General features: G+C 46.9%; 1 protein-coding gene across 2 annotated transcripts in view; it reads right to left on the bottom strand.

Annotated features, from left to right (window-relative positions):
• UBXN11 (UBX domain protein 11) overlaps positions 1-18,957 on the bottom strand; it is a 336,358-nt gene that overhangs the window by 24,151 nt on the left and 293,250 nt on the right. The gene's annotated exons all lie outside the window — the stretch shown is intronic.

Here is an 18,957-nt window from a genome sequence, read left to right as displayed (position 1 = left end):
GTGGCGTAAAAAATGTGCCTTGTTGCGCCATATTTACAAAGTGACTCATCTAGGTAGATGCGTCACTTTGGTAACCCCTGCGCCACATTATACCTGCGCCAGGTATAATGTATGCAAGGGTGCGTATTGATGCAAGAAAGGGTAATGGAAATGACACAGTGAAATCTGAGATTTCACTGCGCCACTTCTAGGACTCAAATGCGTCAAAATCTTACGCCTGCCTCACAGCAGGCGTAAGACTGATGCAAGCCCTTTCACATGGGGCTTGCCCTATGTGAAAGGACACATTGCTGGAGTTGCATCACTTTTGTGACACACTCCAGCAATGTGTCACTTTTGCGCCTACAGATACGTCAGAAATACTGACGTATCTGTAACTCCTTGCGACATGATGTGTCATACTGTAAATATGACGCATCATTGGTGTCGCAAGGAGGGTGCAATGAAAAGTGACGCATCGCTGTTTTCACGCAGCGATGCGTCACTTTTAATAAATGAGGCCCAAAGTATCTAGCAGAAAGTATGGAGAATCCCAGAAGAAAACAAGTTACTTACCTGTAACTGTAGTTCTCCAGTATTGGAAGCTTTCATAGATTCACATACCTGAATCATTTCCCCGTCGTCGTGACGGGAGTCTCCGGTACATAAAAAAGCAATGGTTAGCAGTATAGCTAACTGAAAAAAGACCTAGGCCCATTTCCCATTTGCAACCCATAACCTTTGTTATGTAAAAAAGGATAAAACTTTTCCCTTAGCCAATCAGAGACACGCACCCTCTAGAATCCTCCTGAGAGAACCTTTTGCCCCTCAGATTTTCGGGCACTTGTGCTATAATACTTTTCGTGCCAAATCCGAGGTGAGCCTCTCGGGAGGAGGGTGGGTGTATGTGAATCTATGAAAGCTTCCAATACTGGAGAACTACAGTTACAGGTAAGTAACTTGTTTCACATACCTGAATCAGAATAGCGAGCATTTTGTTTTTGTAACCTTCCTTTCACCAACATGCAACCCATGATACTTGCACATAGTAGTAACCATATCAATATATACATAGACATATTGCTCCTCCAAGACATATCCAATATCAATCAACAATAAAATGTGCTTACCAAACAAAGGAAGGAGGGATGAGAAAGAGGCTCACTGTCATTGGAAAAGGTTCCGCAGTACTGCTTGTCCCACTGCTACATCGCTTTTTGCATGAGCATCTAGGCAGTAATGCCTGGTGAAGGTATGCATACTCCTCCAGGTGGCTGCTCTGCAGATGTCCTGATTGAAGACGCCTGAAAATAGATCAGTTGAGGTTGATACCGCTCTCGTGGAATGCGCACGAACACGTGCTGTCAATGGTTTTCCCGCTGCTTGATGACAGAACTGAATGGCACTTGAGATCCATCGTGCAATTGCCCGTTTTGATAACTGGAAACCCTTCCTGGGGGCACTAAAAGCCACAAACAACTGTGTAGATTTTCTAAAAGGTCTTGTGCTTTGCAAATAAAACTTTAGGCAACGCTAGACATCTAGAGTGTGGAGAGTCCTTTCTGCCGCCGTTGATGCTTGAGGAAAGAATCTTTTCAGGATTAAGGGCTCATTTAAATGGAAGTCCGTTGGTATTTTCGGGATGAATCTTGGATTCGTTCTGAGGACTAATCTGACTTTTCTAAATTGGAGAAAAGGCTCTTGCGTCGTAAGGGCTTGTATTTCTCCCACCCTTCTGGCTGATGTTAGAGCTATTAATAGAGCCACCTTCCAGGATAAGAATTTCAGATCAGCTTTGTGTATTGGCTCAAATGGTGGTTTCATCAGTTGTGATAAGACAATGTTCAGTTGCCATAAAGGTAGTGGAGGCCTGATGGGTGGGTAAATTCAAAATAACCCCTTCATGAATTGTTTTACAATTCTTTCCAACCACAGAAAGGGACGTGCTGAATTTCTTCTGTATCTTGAAATCGCTGCCAAATGTACATTAATAGAGGCATGGGCTAATCCAGATTTCGCTAGCCTCAGTAAATATGGGATGAGCTGATGGGCCTCTGCCCGCAGAGGATGCAAGTCATTCTCCTGACACCAGAAGCAGAATCTTTTCCATTTCATCCTGTATGTCCTATCAATGCTTTCTGCTTTGCCTGGATTTCTATGCATTCTGCAGGAATTTTCAAATGATGAAATTCTCTGTAGTCAGGAGCCAGGCAGCTAACTTTAATGATGTCGGGTCTGGATGCCGCACTTGTGCCTTCTCCATAGTCAGTAGTGCTGGCATTGGCCGAAGACGTATTGGCTCGGTCTCTGATAAAAGGAGCAGCTCTGTAAACAAATGCTGCCTGGGCCACCAAGGGGTTATCAGTATTATTCTGCACAGTTCTTTCTTCATTTTTGTGAGTACTCCTGTCAGGAGGGGAATCGGCGGAAAGGCGTAGGCAAAGACGCCTGACCATGCCATCGAAAACGAATTCCCCCATGATCCCCTCTGGAGACGCCAGCTTGCAAAGAATCTGCATTTCTTGTTCCGGGCTGTGGCAAACAGATCCACCGTTGGTATTCCCCATTTGGCAAAGATGGTCATCAGCGTGCCCTGATCTAGCTCCCACTCGTGACAGGTCGTCTTCTGCCTCCTGAGAGAGTCCGCTGTTATATTTTGATCCCCTGGAAGATGTATGGCCTTCAGAATCACACCGTGATCTATCGCCCATTTCCATATTTTCTGAGCTTCTCTTGATAGAGAGAGAGATCTTGTGCCTCCCTGTTTGTTTATGTAGTGCATTGCAGTTGTGTTATCTGTCTGCACTGACACGGATCTCCCTTCTATTCTAGGCAGGAAGGCCAACAATGCCAATCCTATTGTCCTTAATTCCAATAGGTTTATGTGAAGGTGTTGTTCCTGTTTGTTCCATCGGCCGCTGACCTGTAACTCCTGTAGGACTGCTCCCCATCCTTCGAGAGAGGCATCCGTGGTAACTACCAACTGAGCTGGTTCGATCAGGTAGGAGAGACCCACAGAGATGTTGTTCCTGCGAGTCCACCACATTGCTGCCTGCAACATTGGATGCGTGATTTTTATCTTGTCCTCGAAGGATCCCTTTGCTTGGCACCACTGAAGGTCTATCTTTTCTTGTAACGGCCTCATCCGTAAGCGACACAGGGGAATGAGTGGTATGCATGAGGACATTGTCCTCAGAAGCGATTTGTATCTTCGGACTGAAAGAGACTTTCTTTTGCTGAATTCCTTGGCTAGAGAAACGAGTCCCAATTGTCTCTCTATGGATGGGAATGCTTTGTTCTGTGATGTATCCAGGATTGCACCTAGAAACTTGATCGTCCTGGATGGCTGTAGAGATGATTGTTCCACATTTAAGGTCAGGCCCAGGTCCGCAAATAACTCCATGCAAGCTGCAGTTGAAGCTTGAGCTGCCACCTGCGATGGTGCCTTTACCAACCAGTCGTCCAGGTATGGAAATATTTGGTGTTTTTGTCTTCTTAGATAGGCCTCCACTGGCGCCAGACATTTTGTAAATATTCTCGGTGCAGATTTTAGGCCGAATGGTAGCACCCTGACTTGGTAATGGTCTTTGGCCACTGTAAAACTGTAACACAAAGGAACTTTCTGTGGGACTGATTGATGGGGATATGAAAATAAGCATCTTGTAAATCTAGGGAAGTCATCTGATCTCCTGGGTTTAAGAGCAGCAGAATATCTTGCAGGGTCACCATTATGAATGTCTGTTTTTTGAGATAGGCATTTAGGGATATTAGGTCCAAGATTGGACGCCACCTGAGAGCATCTTTTCTCAACAAGAAGAAACAGGAATAAAATCCTCGTCCTCTTTGGGAGTTCGGCACCGGTCCTATTGCTCCCTTTCGGAGCATTGCCTGAATCTCTCGACGCATTTGAGGTAGGTTTTTTGCTTCTTGATATTTAGGTGGCTTGGGAGGAGGAAAGTGGAGGAATTCCAATGTATGTACGAATTGTATTATGTGGAGGACACATTTGTCCGATGTTATCTTTTGCCACTTTGGTATATAATAAGTCACTCTTCCACGCAGGGGAACATTTGAAAAGATTGGAGGGGAAGGATCTGCAATCTGTAGGTTGTCATTGTCTTTTATTATCTTTCCCAGAACGAGCTCCTCATCCTCTGGGAGTGGACTTAGAGTAGCCCCCAGAATGTTTCTGTCCTTATTGCTGACGATAGGGCTGGGAAGAGGAAAAGTAGGATGTGTATCTTCCCTGCTGGTAGCCACCTCTATACAAGGGTTGTCCTCTTTCACGGGCGCCTCGAAAAGGTACCTTTCGGTACTGTAACGCACCCAAGGATTTCGCTGTATCCGTGTCTTTTTTAATACTTTGAAGGGCCTCATCCACCAGGCGCCCAAAAAGATCCTCCCCATCAACGGGTAGGTCCAGAATTTTATTTTGGACTTCTAGCCTAAAGGAAGTGGCCCTCAGCCACCCTTGGCGCCTCAAAACTGCAGCTCCTCTGAGGGAATGAAAGACCGTGGTAGCTATGTCCATAGCGCAATCAATAACTTCAGCTGAAGTTCTCTCCCCTTCCTGCAGAACTTTCTTCGCCTCCTGCTTAGAGTCTTCCGGGAGGGGGTCGACGTAGGGTGCTATATCGCACCACATCGGTCTGTCATATCTGCCCAGGATGGCAAGGGCATTAGCAGCTCTGACCAGGACGCTGACATGGAGGAGAATCGTTTACCTGCGTTATCTAAACGTCATCCCTCCCTGTCCGGACGTGCTGCAATAGGTGCTGCTGGATTCTTTGACTTTTGCTGCGCTGCCTGCGTGATGATTAAGTCCGGTTTAGGATGGGCCAGTAAACCTGCTGGGGCGTCCCCTGGCGCCTTATACTTTTTGTCCAGCCTCGCCAGTACCGGTGTAACCGTTGCTGGAGTTGTCATGGCCTGTAATCCTTCTTTCCGTATGTGGTCAATAATTGGTATAGACCTGACTGATTTCTGACAGGCTCCTTAAAGTCATACAGAAAACATTCTGCTTGAGTTGTTTTCATTGGTAGCTGAAATCTTTTTGCCGCTCTCTCCATTAAGTTGTGGAATCCACCAGTATCCACTGGTGGAGAATCCGCCGGTACTTGGGTGGGTGATGGTGGAGCTGGGATCAGGTAATCATCCCATTCTCTGTGAGGCTCCGTTAGCTCACCTTCTTCGCGGTTCTCATCATCCCTGGTCCCAGGATCCTGCTGCTGTTGGACCTGAGGTGTCGGCGGAGCAGTGTCTAGCAGGCTCTCCGGACTGGAGTGGCCAGAATTGAACGAGGACGTGAAGGCGGAACGTTCTGAGGAACCTCTGATGTAGGAAACCTCTTTTTATAATCCACCAACATGGATTGCAAATCCATCAACATTGATGATGGCATTGCTACAATCTCTTCCTGAGGCTCTTGTTGGTAGCGGTGGTATGAGATGGTGTGATACTCTTCATACCATTCTTCTTCTTCATCATCTTCTTGACATTTTACATGGAGCTCAGATGGGCTTGTGGCATACCCAAAGGGCCCATCATTCTCCTCATCTTCTGACTCTTCCTCCTCCAAAAGTTGCGACGGGACCAATGGATTAATTTTACTCAGGGAAGTCACTGCTGGCGTGATCTTCTTCCTTTTCTTTTCCGGAGTTAGTCTTGTCGACTAGCCCGTCGACGAGATCGTTGTCGATACCTCCGTCAACGAAGCTGTTGTCAGTGCAATAGATCCATTCTTCGCTGACGACATAGTAATCGTCGTCGATGTTCCAGTTGACGACCTCATTGTCATCACCGTTGACGACGATCCTGTCGTCGACACTGCCGTCGTCATTCTCACCGCCGTCGGCATCGGCGTCGATGTTACCGTCGTCGACGCTCCCGTCGTCGACACTCCCGTCGTCAACACTCCCGTCTTCGACGCCTCCGTCTTCGACGCCTCCGTCGTCGACGCTCTCGTCGTCGACGCTCCCGTCGCTCCCGTCGCTGACACTCTCGTTGTCGACGCTTCCGTCGACACTCCCGTCGACGCTGGCTCCAATACAGTTAATGGTAGCTCTTGTACCTTGGTCGTCGCCGTAGACGATGATTTCTTCGTCAACGGTCTCGTCGACGCTCCCGTCGAAGATGTACATTTTTTCACCTTCTCCTCAGGAATACAGAGGATGGCTTCTTGAATGATGCAGGAACCAACGATGGTGTCTTTGAAGGCTCAGAAGAGGCTCTTTTGGATTCTTTTTTTTCTCAAAGTTAGTCCTTTGCTCTCCTTTGTCTTTTTCTGAGGAGATTTTGAAGAACTACGCCCTGAAGACCCTTGACAGTTTTTTTTAGGGACTTCTCAGGACGGTCCCCTGAGGAATGAGACTGAGGAGATCTTGATCTTTTTGAGATCTCCTGGATGAAGAAGAGGATTCCTGGTCACTATCACTAGAAACCACCTCCTTTCTGGCCTTGATCTTTTGAAGCCAAATCAAAAGGCGTCCTTCACGATCTCCAAGGGTCTTACTAGAGAAAGAGCGACATACCTTGCAATTCTTTGCTTGGTGGTCCGGGTAAAGACAATATATACAGTCTTCATGTGGGTCATCGGTGTAGAGTCTCTTTTTATAGCAGGTGGCACAGGCTCTAAAAAGACCCATTTTCTCCTTTCCAGCCGTTCTCAAGGATGTAAATGAGAAATAGATTATAAAGTTCTCAAATCCACAAGAAATAGACTGATAAAGAAGCTTCTATCCAGTTGGAAATCTAGAGTTTGAGCAGAGCTCAAAGGAGACTCCCTAGCACAACGTGCCGGTAGAAAATCTGAGGGGCAAAAGGTTCTCTCAGGAGGGTTCTAGAGGGTGAGTGGCTCTGATTGGCTAAGCGAAAAATGTTTGGTTCTTTTTTACATAACAAAGGTTATGGGTTGCAAAAGGGAAATGGGTCTAGGCCTTTTTTCAGTTAGCTATACTGCTAACCATTGCTTTTTAATGTACCGGAGACTCCGGTCTCGAAGACGGGGAAATGATTCGGGTATATGAATCTATGAAAGCTCCAATACTGGAGTAAATTCCGTTGGCGTCGACAGCGCGGAAAAAACGGAAGAACTAGTTACTTACCTTCGGTAACGCTTTTTCTGGTAGATACAGTATCTGCCTGTGGATTCCTCACCTTGTGAATATCCCCTTGCGCCAGCAACATTCGGAAATTCTTTTTGTAGCTTCGCGCCGACGTGGACGTGGACGACGTCATAGAGGCACGGTATCGCACGCGACACCGCTGAGGTCACCGACACTACAATAGGCCCACGCCGGCGTGATGACGTCAGTTCCGCCCTTTTTTCCGTGCCTTCGAGGCACACGGACGGACCAATGACAGTAGAAATATATACAGTATACACAGTACACAAATATCAAGGTAACACACACAGTGTGAAACAAATGCAATAAAACATTTGAAATAAACAACTCCTTGACAATAAAGTAAATATATTACAGTAACTCTCGTATAGAAGAGTGGACAACGGGGAGGCGGGTGGGTCTGTGAGGAATCCACAGGCAGTTACTGTATCTACCAGAAAAAGCGTTACCGAAGGTAAGTAACTTTTTCTTCTGATAGACACATCTGCCAGTGGATTCCTCACCTTGTGAATAGAGTCCCACAGCAGTCCCCACTCCCGGAGGAGGGTGTCCACTCATCTACACCAAAAAATCCTGGAGGACAGAGCGCACAAAGTGACCTTCCCTCCTCACCTTGGCATCCAAGCAGTAATGCTTCGCGAAAGTGTGGAGGGAGGTCCAAGTCGAGGCCCTACTAATATCCTCTACAGGTACACCCCTAGACAAAGCAGAAGTTGACGACTTAGCTCTAGTAGAGTGCGCTCTTATACCCTCTGGAGGTTCCTTACCGGCCAAAGAGTAGCAGATCATTATACAGAGGATGATCCATCTTGAAAGAGTGCGCTTGTGCACCGCTCTTCCTTTCTTACAGCCAGCAAATCCAACGAAGAGCTGGTCATCCACTCGATAGTCTCTAGTCCTATCAAGATAAAAGCTCACCGCCCTCTTAGGAGCCAGACGGTGTAGTCTCTCCTCCTCCTTGGAAGAGTGAGGGGGAGGATAAAAGGTAGGAAGGGTAATAGATTGTCCTAGATGGAAGGGAGTTACCACCTTAGGGAGAAAAGCAGCCCTGGTCCAAAGAACCATTCGTTCAGCATGAATGGTCAAGAATGGGGGCTTGGAACTAAGAGCTTGAAGATCACTTACCCTCCTTGCCAAGGTGAACACAACCAGGAAGACCGTCTTAAAAGACAAAAGCCTCATTTGACACTTGTGTCAGGGTTCGAAGGGAGAACCCATCAAGAAGGTTAAAACACGATTTAAATCCCATTGAGGCACAATAAAGGGAGGGAACTTATTTGTGAGGCCCTTCAAAAACCTTAACACCAGAGGAGACTTGAAAAGAGACGGCTGATCCGGCAAACAGAGAAATGCCGACAATGCCGAAAGATAACCCTTGACTGTGGCAACAGCAAATCCCTGCTGTGCCAAAGAAAGAGCAAATTGTAAAATATCGGACAAACGAGCCTTCAAAGGCTCAACAGACTTCTCCCCACACCAAGAGACAAATTTAGACCACCTGTATGAGTAAATGGATTTAGTGGATTCAAGCCTAGCCGAAAGAATGACATCCACCACATCGTGTGGGAGAGAAAAGGAGTTCAGGTTGCCTTGTTCAATCTCCAGGCATGAAGGTGTAATGTCTGGAGGTGGGGGTGTAGAACCTGCCCCTCCATCTGGGAGAGGAGATCTGCCCTGAATGGGAGACGGAGCGGCGGGCGAGAGGAGAGGTGGAGAAGATCCGTGTACCACACCCTTCTTGGCCAATCCGGGGCGACCAGAATAACTTGGGCCCGGTCTTGGCGAATCTTCCTCAGAACCTGAGGAATCAAAAGTATGGGAGGAAACGCGTAAAGGAGTTGACTTCCCCAACTCAACTGAAACGCGCCCCCCAAGGCTCCTTGCATCGGATACTGGAGACTGCAGAATGACGGGCAGGGAGCATTCTCGCGAGTGGCAAACAGGTCCACACGAGGAATCCCCCACGTCTGAAAGACGTGACGAACGCACGTTCAGAACTCCGGCCAGATGATTCGCCATCAGACAAATCTGATGGTCCTGAACCCAGGACCAGAGGCGCAGTGCCTCTCTACAGAGACACTGCGACCCCACTCCTCCCTGTTTGTTGACATACCACATCGCGGTCGTGTTGTCCGTCAGGACTTGAACTGACCGACCGCGAAGGGAAGGGAGGTAGGCCTTGAGTGCCAAACGAATCGCCCGTAACTCTAGAAGGTTGATGTGAAGCAATCTTTCCTCTGGAGACCAAAGACCCTTGACCTCCAGGTCCCCCAGATGAGCTCCCCACCCTAGAGTGGAAGCATTCGTTATTACTGTGGCCACCGATGGAGGTAGTTGGAAGGGCTTCCCTTGAGACAGATTGCCCTCCACGCTCCACCAAGACAGATCCGCTGCAGTTTCTCTGGAGATCCTCACTGACTCCCCGAGATCTCCGTTGTGCTGATACCACTGCCTGCGGAGGCACCACTGGAATGCCCTCATGTGCCAGCGTGCATGGTTGACCAACAGAATGCAAGAAGCCGTCAGACCGAGCAGGCGAAGGACCTTCAGGACTGGAACGACCGCCCCATTGTAAAATAAAGGAATCATTTCCTGTATGTCGCAAATCCTTTGAGGAGGAGGGAATGCACGACATACAGTTGTGTCCATTACAGCACCTATGAACAGGATGCGCTGGGAGGGCACCAGGTGAGACTTGGGTACATTCATTGAAAAACCCAACCGGTACAACAACTGAGTTGTCTCCTGCAGATGCTGAAGCAATTTCTCTGACGACTCTGCCTTGATCAGCCAGTCGTCTAAATAGGGGAATACTGGAACCCTCGATCTTCTGAGATGTGCAGCCACCACCGCCATCACTTTGGTGAAGACTCGAGGCGCAGTAGTAATTCAAAAAGGAAGGACCGCAAACTGATAATGTTGCGATCCCACCGTAAAACGGAGATACTTCCTATGTGACTTCAGGATTGGGATGTGAAAATACGCATCCTGCACGTCGAGCGACACCATCCAGTCTTCTTCCAGCAGCGCCTGAAGAACCTGTGCGAAGGTGAGCATCTTGAACATCTCTTGTTTCAGATAAAGATTCAAGATCCTGAGATCCAGGATTGGACGAAGTCTGCCATCCTACTTGGGAATCAGGAATTACCGGTAGAAGCATCCCTGACCATTTCCTGCTCTGGAACCACCTCTATCGCACCCTTTCTTAATAGTGCCTGCACTTCCTCCTGCAGAAGTAAGAGGTGTTCCTCCGTGCAAAAACCTTGACAAGGAGAGTAATTGGGAGGGAATTCCCGAAAGGGGAGAGCATACCCATTTTCTACGAGATTGAGAACCCAAAGATGTGATGTAACCGATTCCCAATCCCGTAGAAAGTGGGTAAGCCGACCCCCCACCGGACCCGCATGATCCTGAATGGCGGATCTAGGGCTGCTTTTCTGAGGCTGGTGGTTGGAGGAGGTGGAGGAGGAAGAGGCTTGACGTCCTCTAGGACGAGCTCTCTGTTTACCCCTGTACGACTTGTACAAGGGATTCTGCTGCTGCTGTTGCTGCTGCTGCTGACCTTGCCGATAGTAGCGAAACGAAGAGCGTCCGAATCCTCTGAAACTTCTGGTACAAGAACCCTGGTCTGAAGCCCTAAAGATTTGGCAGTAGCCCTACTGTCCTTAAATCTTTCTAAGGCTGTATCAGCTTTTTTACCAAAGAGTCCAGCACCATCAAACGGCAGATCCAACAAATCAGCCTGAAAATCTGCTGAAAAATCTGAAGATTTTAGCCAAGCTGATCTTCTTGTGGCAACCGCAGTACCCATGATGCGTGCCACCGAATCCGCAGTGTCCAGTTCACTTTGTATTACCTGACGACCCGCTGCCTGTGCATCCGTCAACACCTCCTCAAAATCCTTCCTGCTGTCAACAGGGATCTTAGGTGCCAGAAGACGCACTGTATCCATGAGAGCATGTACATATCTCCCCATAAGACAAGTGGCATTGGTTGATTTTAATGCCATACTCGCAGAAGAAAAGGTAATTTTTGCAACCTGATCTTGTTTCTTGGCATCCTTATCCCCAGGCACTTGAGGAAATGCACTCACAGTCTTTTTGGAACAAGCTGCGTGGATTACTAAACTTTCAGGCGAAGGATAAGAAGTCAGAAAAGCAGGGTATTCAGGAGCGACCCTGTACCTTCTTGCCACACTCTTGGAAACTGCTGGTGCTGTTAGTGGTTTTTTCCAAACTTCCATAATAGGCTCCGTTAAGGCTTCATTAAAGGGGAGTAACGGTTTCACCACAGAACTGGGTGAATGCAGAACCTCAGTTAGTAGATTGGACTTAAATTCTACTGTAGGTAGAGTCAAATTCAAAAGTTCCGCTGCTTTCCTCATAACCAATTGATAAGGCTGAACGTCTTTTGAAGGGGCATCAGACACAGAAGGTAACTCCCACTCGGGAGAAAACTCCAGGCCACTAGCCTCCGCCAGATTATCGATACAGTCATCCTCAAGCTCACCTTCCATTTCAGCTTGAGCTTCTGTATATCTCTGCTCCTCTATAAGGCACTGAGCCTCCCTCCTGGACCTTTCCTTCACAGGCCACGCCATCAGATCCACCAACGACTCCGACAGAACCGGAACCGACGTCGGTATCGAATCTGATGGCGTAGTGGGTTGGTCTCGAGGTCGACTCGGAGCAGTCGACGTTGGTATTGGCGTCGACGACCTCGGTGGAGCCGGGTATTGCCACGGCGGTGTCTGAGCCGGCATGAACGGCATAAATGGAGCAGGAGCATAGGAGTGTGGAACTCCTAAATTGAAAGCTAGTGGACCCATGGGACCCGAAGGTGCACCAGAGGGATACAAAGCCCTTGAAAATACGCCATACATAGCGTTCAAAAATGCTGATGGGTCGGAAATGGTGGCTGAAAACCCTCAGACTGGCCTTGAGGTGGTTCCGAATTCGGCTCTTCCACAGGCGCAGAATTCTCACCCACAGGAACTTCTTACTCATCCTCACGGGCCTGGGACGGCGCCAGAGATTGAACCGGAGACAGAGCCGGAACCTGCGACTCCGAAGGCGAAGCCTCACCTTCGGGACCCAAGTCCTCCTCCGGAGGAATCACCTTCGAACGTACCTTCTTGGGTGACTTCGACCTCGAGTCCGAATCCCTACCGGAGTGACATCGGGACTCATGTCTTCTTTTCTTATGCTTCTTCCTTGACTTCGAAGCATGACCTGATGATGACTTCGAAGTCGACTCCGCTCGAGGCCTTAATCTCGACGCTGATCTCGACCTCAACCTCGTCCTTCTCGAACGAGACCTCGAAGACTTTTTTCCCTTGTCACCTTTCAGCTTTGCCACCAGTAGTTTGGTCTCTCTCTCACACAGAGCCTTTGGGTTCATCTTCCGACATGAAGAACATCCATCAAAATCATGGTCCGAACTTAGGCACCAGATGCAATCTTCATGCGGGTCCGTGATTGACATCATTTTCCCACATTCTCGGCAAGGCTTGAAACCGGTCTTCTTTGTCGACATCGTGAAGGACAAGAAGAAACAGAAAAGTGAAGAAAATAGCAACAAAGTTACTAAGAGGCTACAGAGATTCCCCGAAACCGTTGGCGTCGACGACGCGGAAAAAAGGGAACTGACGTCATCACGCCGGCGTGGGCCTATTGTAGTGTCGGTGACATCAGCGGAGTCGCGTGCGATGCCGTGCCTCTCTGACGTCGTACACGTCCACGTCGGCGCAAAGCTACAAAAAGAATTTCCGAATGTTGCTGACGCAAGGGGATATTCACAAGGTGAGGAATCCACTGGCAGATGTATCTATCAGAAACTGACATCATCACGCCGACGTGGCCTCTTATGGCTCCTGTGACGTCATGCGGAGCCGCGTGCGGAGCCATGACATTGTGACGACCTCGTTGGCGTGGAGAGCTAGGAAAAAGTTTCCATGGAATGCTGGCGCTGGGGATATTTATAGGGTGCGGAATCCCCAGGCATATGTATCCATCAGAAGTTAAATGTACTTTAACAGATCCATGAGAAAGGCCTGATCATGTCAAGTGTAACAGATAAGTTAGCACTTGTTCAAATCTAGAGGATACTGGGTGAATATTATTGTCTAGACACCATGAACAGAAACACTTCTATTTACATTTGTAAGTTGTCTTTGCTGTTTCTGCCCTAGCTTTGGTATATTTAGATGTGAGTATTCACCGTGATCAGGGGCCAAGCCGACAAGTTTAAGGATTTCGGATCTGGAAAAAACATGCTTGGCCTTTGTGGGAAGTCAATAATTTGTGAATTGTTTTTAGCTGAATATAATTTTGTTTCAAAAGGAGAAATAGCTCATGAACCGGTACTAAATAGGTCATGTCAGGGATACCATTGTTATGCATTGGTAGCTAAGATTATATAGTGTACTTTTACTAGTGGTTTCTCAGCACTTTTTAAAACACATAACTATTGATGTCAACTTGGCCAGAGGCTGCTCAATCCTGTAGGCTTTTATGAAAAGCCATGTGCTTAAGCATGTATGTAATAAACTGAAATCAGATTCATAGAAAATATCATCCGCCTAAGAATTCCAGCTTGCAGGGGCCAACGCTGCAAATCTTCATCCACCTGATCCGCATCTGTGGAATTTAGGGACTGTAAGTCAATTTGTATGTTCGATCTTAAATTTCATGTAAGAATATACATTTATGTCTCAGTTTCGAGGGCTGGCCCATTCATGCTTTTGAAAACTGTGCATGGCTCCCTCTTCATCCTGTTCAACACCTTTGGAACCATGAGTATTGGGGAAAGTGTGTAGGCAAAGATTTCTGATGATGCTATTGCCACGGCCCCGGTAGTTGATTCCAACTTGCGTAAAATTGGCAATTCCTTTTCTGAAGTATTGTAAACAGATCAAGCTTTAGCTTGCTTCACTGACATTTAGCAGTTGATGTTTTATCTCCTATTGATGGTCCGCCTCATTCATATGCTTCAAAAAGTTCTTCTCCATCATAAGGAATGTCCAAGATCTTACTTTGCACATCTGACCTGAAAATTGTTGACTTCAACCAACCTTGAATTCTGAGAATGACAGCTCCTGCAAGTTTCCTGAACCCTGTAGACGCTGTATCCATGGCGCATTCTGTCATCTCAGATGAAGCTTTCGCCCCTTGATGCAAAATTCTTTTGCATCAGCTGTTTTGTCCTCTGGCAAAGGTCAATAAAACAAGCTTATGTCTGACCACATCTGCTTGTCTTAAAGGCCAAAGATTGCTAATGCGTTAGCTGCTCTAACTGTAGTGCCTGCCATGGCAGATAACCTTTTACCAATACAATCCAAACGCCTATCTATAATGTTAGGTTGTATTTTACAGGGAGAGTTTGTGATCTTCTTAAGGTAGCCTGTTTTGTACAGAGTCAGCCTGAGGATGACAGATTAGACAAGCAGATGAATTATCCGAAGCCTTATATTTTTTGTCCAAATGGGGGACAACTGTCAGTCTGTCGCCGTTGGGATTCTCATGATCTTTCAGCCTTCACTCGAAATGAATTCCACTACCAGTATAGCTTTAACACATTTGTGAGCATGCTCCTTGAAATTGTATAACAAACAATCTGATTGCTTGATTGGTATTGCTAAATGAAATCATTTAGATGCCTCTTCTGAAATATTATCTGGCCATGAGCCTTGTGGCTGTGGAGAAGGTGGTGGGCAAGTTGGTGCTAAGTAATAATTTCTCTCTGGCACTACATTTTTCCCATCTTCCTCCTTACTTATCCCTCCGCACGACTAGCATTGGAAAACATGCAACTGGCCGCTTTTGATAAAACAAGCCTGGGAGGAGGAGTTTGAGATGATTGTTTTAGTCTTGTGCTAGGAAGTGATGGAAAAGTATGTGGTGTACAAGGCAGAGGTGGACATGCCTGCAAAACCTCAGATTGTGGAAGAACCCATTATTTTTTTAAGTGATTTCATTTTCAAAGGTTCTGGAAATCTTCTGTAGTTATCAGCCAACACGAGGCAAACATCTTTAACCAAAGCACATGAAGCTTGCATAATGTCTTCTTGGTATTCTTGTTCATAAAGTCTATATTCTTCAAAGTGCTGAAGAACAAGTTACTCAGCTTTGGTAATGCTCTTTCTGGTAGAAACTCTATCTAGCCACAGATTCTTCACCTTTTGAATTTTTCCCAGTCATAAGACTGCATCCGGAAACTTTTCAGTAGTACCTCTACACGTTGGTAGGTGACACCATGGAGGTTCACACTGATGCTTTTCCGCTACTGATATGACGTGCGGAGCTTATATAGGAGCCACTTCTGTGTACTGATATCAGTCACTTCCAACAGTGCCTGTGCTCCCAGACACAGAGCCCGAAAAACAAATTGGTGTGACCAGTGGGCAGATTCCTAAACTTGGAATCTTTTAAGGATAGAGTCCAGAACACAGAACAGAGATGATAGGAGGGTCAACTTAGACTCTGTGCATAGATATAGTCTCTATCGGACATGGCGTTACTTAAGGAAAGTAACTTGTTCTTCTGCTGGGGACTTCTAACTGCAGATTCCTCACTGTTTGAATGAATATCGAAGCAGAAAATCATGCTGGACCGAGTGGGCAAAATAAAGTGCCCCTCTCGGCGAACCTGACTGGCCAGACTACAGTGCTTGATGAACGTACGGAGGGATACCTACATAGCTGCCTGGCAAATGTCCAGGACAGGGACTCTGCATGCCCCACAGTAGTAGGAGCTTTGGCCCTGGTAGAATGGGCACAAAGTTGGTGCAGAGCACAGTCTAGTGGGAGATGATTCTCTTCTCCACAGCCTTGCCTTTTTTTGCCCTAGAGCCCAGCACAAAGAGCTTATTGTCCACCTGGTGGTCTTTGGTATGATTTAAGTGAAAGCTCAGCACTCTCTTGCGGTCCAAACAATGGAGTCTCTCCACTTCCATAGAGGGGTGAGGCAGAGGAAAGATCACAGGCAAGTTGATGTTCTAACCGACATGGAACTTTGGCACAACTTTAGGCAAGAAAGATGCCTGTGTCTGTAAATCTAGCTGGTCTCAACATGGGTTGATACAGGGGCCTGAAGCTTGCTCATGCATAATGGTATTGTTTTTTTTTGTTTTTTATTTTTATTTATTGATTTTGCACATAAAAAAAGAAAGAAATAATCAACATTGGACATACAATGTCCGACATTTGGGCATAACAGTCCCATACAACTGAACTGCATTATAACACTCTATTATCCAGCCTGGTAAGTGCATGACAGTTATTTTATGTCACATCTCATACCTTTCACCTTCTCACTGCTCTATCTGCTCTTCTTGACCAGATAGGTAATCCACCAGGTAATGCCAATAGTCTTTAGGGCGAGTTTGTATTGGTAGACCCTCTCCATACAGTTTAAGATTGTCCTTGCAGTATACCATTCCGCTTACCCATTGTTTTACTCGCGGAACCTTTTTGCCACCCCAACATAATGCCACGCTACGTTTGGCCATTAGTAGTGCCAGCACCCAAAATTTGCGTTTTCTTGGTTTGCCAGTCGGCAGTATATTCAGGAGACACGATCTTATATGACATTGTATCTCAATACCCACCATCTTACTCAGCATCTCAGTAACAGCCACTCAGAACTGAGCCACCTCCCGACAATACCATGCCATATGTATAAAATCTGCATCCTCCATCCCGCACCGCTGACATCGTGAGTCGGCACGTAGACCATATTTATGCAGGCGTTGAGGTGTATGGTAGGTATGATGTACGTATCTAATGTGTATGAGCCTTAGATTCCCGTTGGGAGGGAGTATTTCAGTGATTGTACCTGCTGTAACCCATTCCTCGTCAGTAAGTGGTGTTTCCAAGCACAAATTCCATTTGCGAATCGCTTTGTCTGCAGTGTCACCTATTTCGACCTGCAGTTTACTGTACAATCTAGATACTAGATGACTGGAGTCGGATGAGGTGAAGAGCAGCTGCAGCGTCAGAAGCGTATCTGGCTCTGCCGGGTAGGTGGGGTAGTGCGCTCTCAGTGCACCCAGTAGTCTGTGGTATGTGAATCGGAATAGCAGGGATTGGTTTTGTATAAATGCGAGGTCATCTACCTTTTTAACTGCACCTTCGTGATACAGGTCCCCTAGTGTGTCAAATCCCACTTGTTGAAGGAGCTCCATTCCTACCTTCTCTTGCATAACCGACAAAGCCGGGTGGTGGTGTAGGGGCATTTCCGGCGCTTATATTGACTGCTTTCCCACTTTGCGCGCTATTGTCTGCCACGCTGCTGATGTAGTATCTACTGTGTTAATGTCTTGTTTGTGTAATGGCGGTCTGACATGTGTCAGGATTGCATCCAGTGGCATCGGCACTGTGTCTCCTTCTTCTACTGCCACATGTGTGAGGAATGGGATGGGATGATACCAGAAGTGTGCAAATTGTGCTTGCGCGCATAAATAGTACAGTAGGAAGTCCGGGACTTTAAATCGCCCTTTTGCATAAGGCAATGTTAGGGTGTGGAGATCTATCCTGGCTGTTTTCCCTGCCCAGACCAGTTTCAAAGCTGCCGATTTTATCGCTTGGAATACAGGTTTCAGTGGCTTTATCGGGACGTTGGTAAAGAGATAAAGCAGTTTCGGTAGGAGCACCATTTTAACTATGGCAATTCGATCTACCATGGACAATGGTAATTGAATCCACCTAGTTATCTTCTGATCTAGCCCCTCTAATACCCTGCCGTAGTTTGTGCGAATTACCACTTCAGGATCCCTATGGAACCATACTCCCAAGTATCTAACTGGGTCAGTTTGCCATTCTAATGGGTAGTCCAGATTTGAAGGATGAGTGCTATTGGTGAGGGGTATGATCATGGATTTTGTCCAGTTAATATTAAGCCCTGAATGGTACCCAAATTTGACAAACTCTCTTAGCAGCGGGTTCAGGTTTTCCTTCGGATCTCGCACATACAGCAGCACATCGTCTGCATACAGCGAGATGTGGAGTGGTCTTGGGGGGAATTGCAGTGCTGAGTAGTGGTGTTCCTGTCTAATTTTGTAGGCCAATGGCTCTATTGCAACAGTGAACAGCAGGGGAGAGAGTGGGCATCCCTGCCGCGTTCCTCTTTCAATATCTATGGGATCTGAAACATATTTATTGATCCTAATACGTGCTACAGGTTTAGTATATAGAAGTGACACCCACTGTAAGAACATTGGAGGGAAACCCATTCTGCGCAATATCGTGTCTAGGTACACCCAAGCAATAGAGTCAAACGCTTTTGCAGCATCTAACAGTACCGCCGCAGCTTTCGTCTCTGGAGACAGGTAATGAGACAGTGCAAACAATGTCCTCGTGTTGTGAGAGGTCGATCTAGTGGGTATAAAGCCTGATTGGTCTGGAAGGACTAGTCTCGTATTTAAAATTTGTAGTCTCGTCGCCAGGATTTTAGAAAGTATCTTGGTGTCTACATTTATAAGTAAGAGTGGTCTATATGAGTAGCATTTGGTTGGATCTTTGTCTGGTTTTAACAGTGCAATGATCATGGCTTCTCTTAAGGAGTCTGGCAGTTTTCCTTTTTTATGCGCATCTCCCAGCATAGCCACCACATGGGGGGCCAGCTGGTCCACAAAAGCCTTAGAAAATTCCCCCGTGAACCCGTCAGGGCCAGGTGCCTTACCATTTGGTAACAAGTTGACTATTTCTGTCACTTCCTCTACTGTGACTGGGTGGGAGAGGTATTGCCTCTGCTCATCTGATAACCAAGCCAGCGCTACCGTGTCACAATAGTTCGCTATTTCCTCAGCCGAGGCTGTTGAGGTGGCTTTATATAGCTGCCCGAACGTGTGCCTGAAT

Source organism: Lissotriton vulgaris, chromosome 2_1 (genome assembly GCF_964263255.1).
Source record: "Lissotriton vulgaris chromosome 2_1, aLisVul1.2, whole genome shotgun sequence".
NCBI classification, from domain to species: Eukaryota; Metazoa; Chordata; class Amphibia; order Caudata; family Salamandridae; genus Lissotriton; species Lissotriton vulgaris.
The sequence above is the reverse complement of the archived record's forward strand: the minus strand, read 5'-3'. Positions and strand labels throughout refer to the sequence as shown.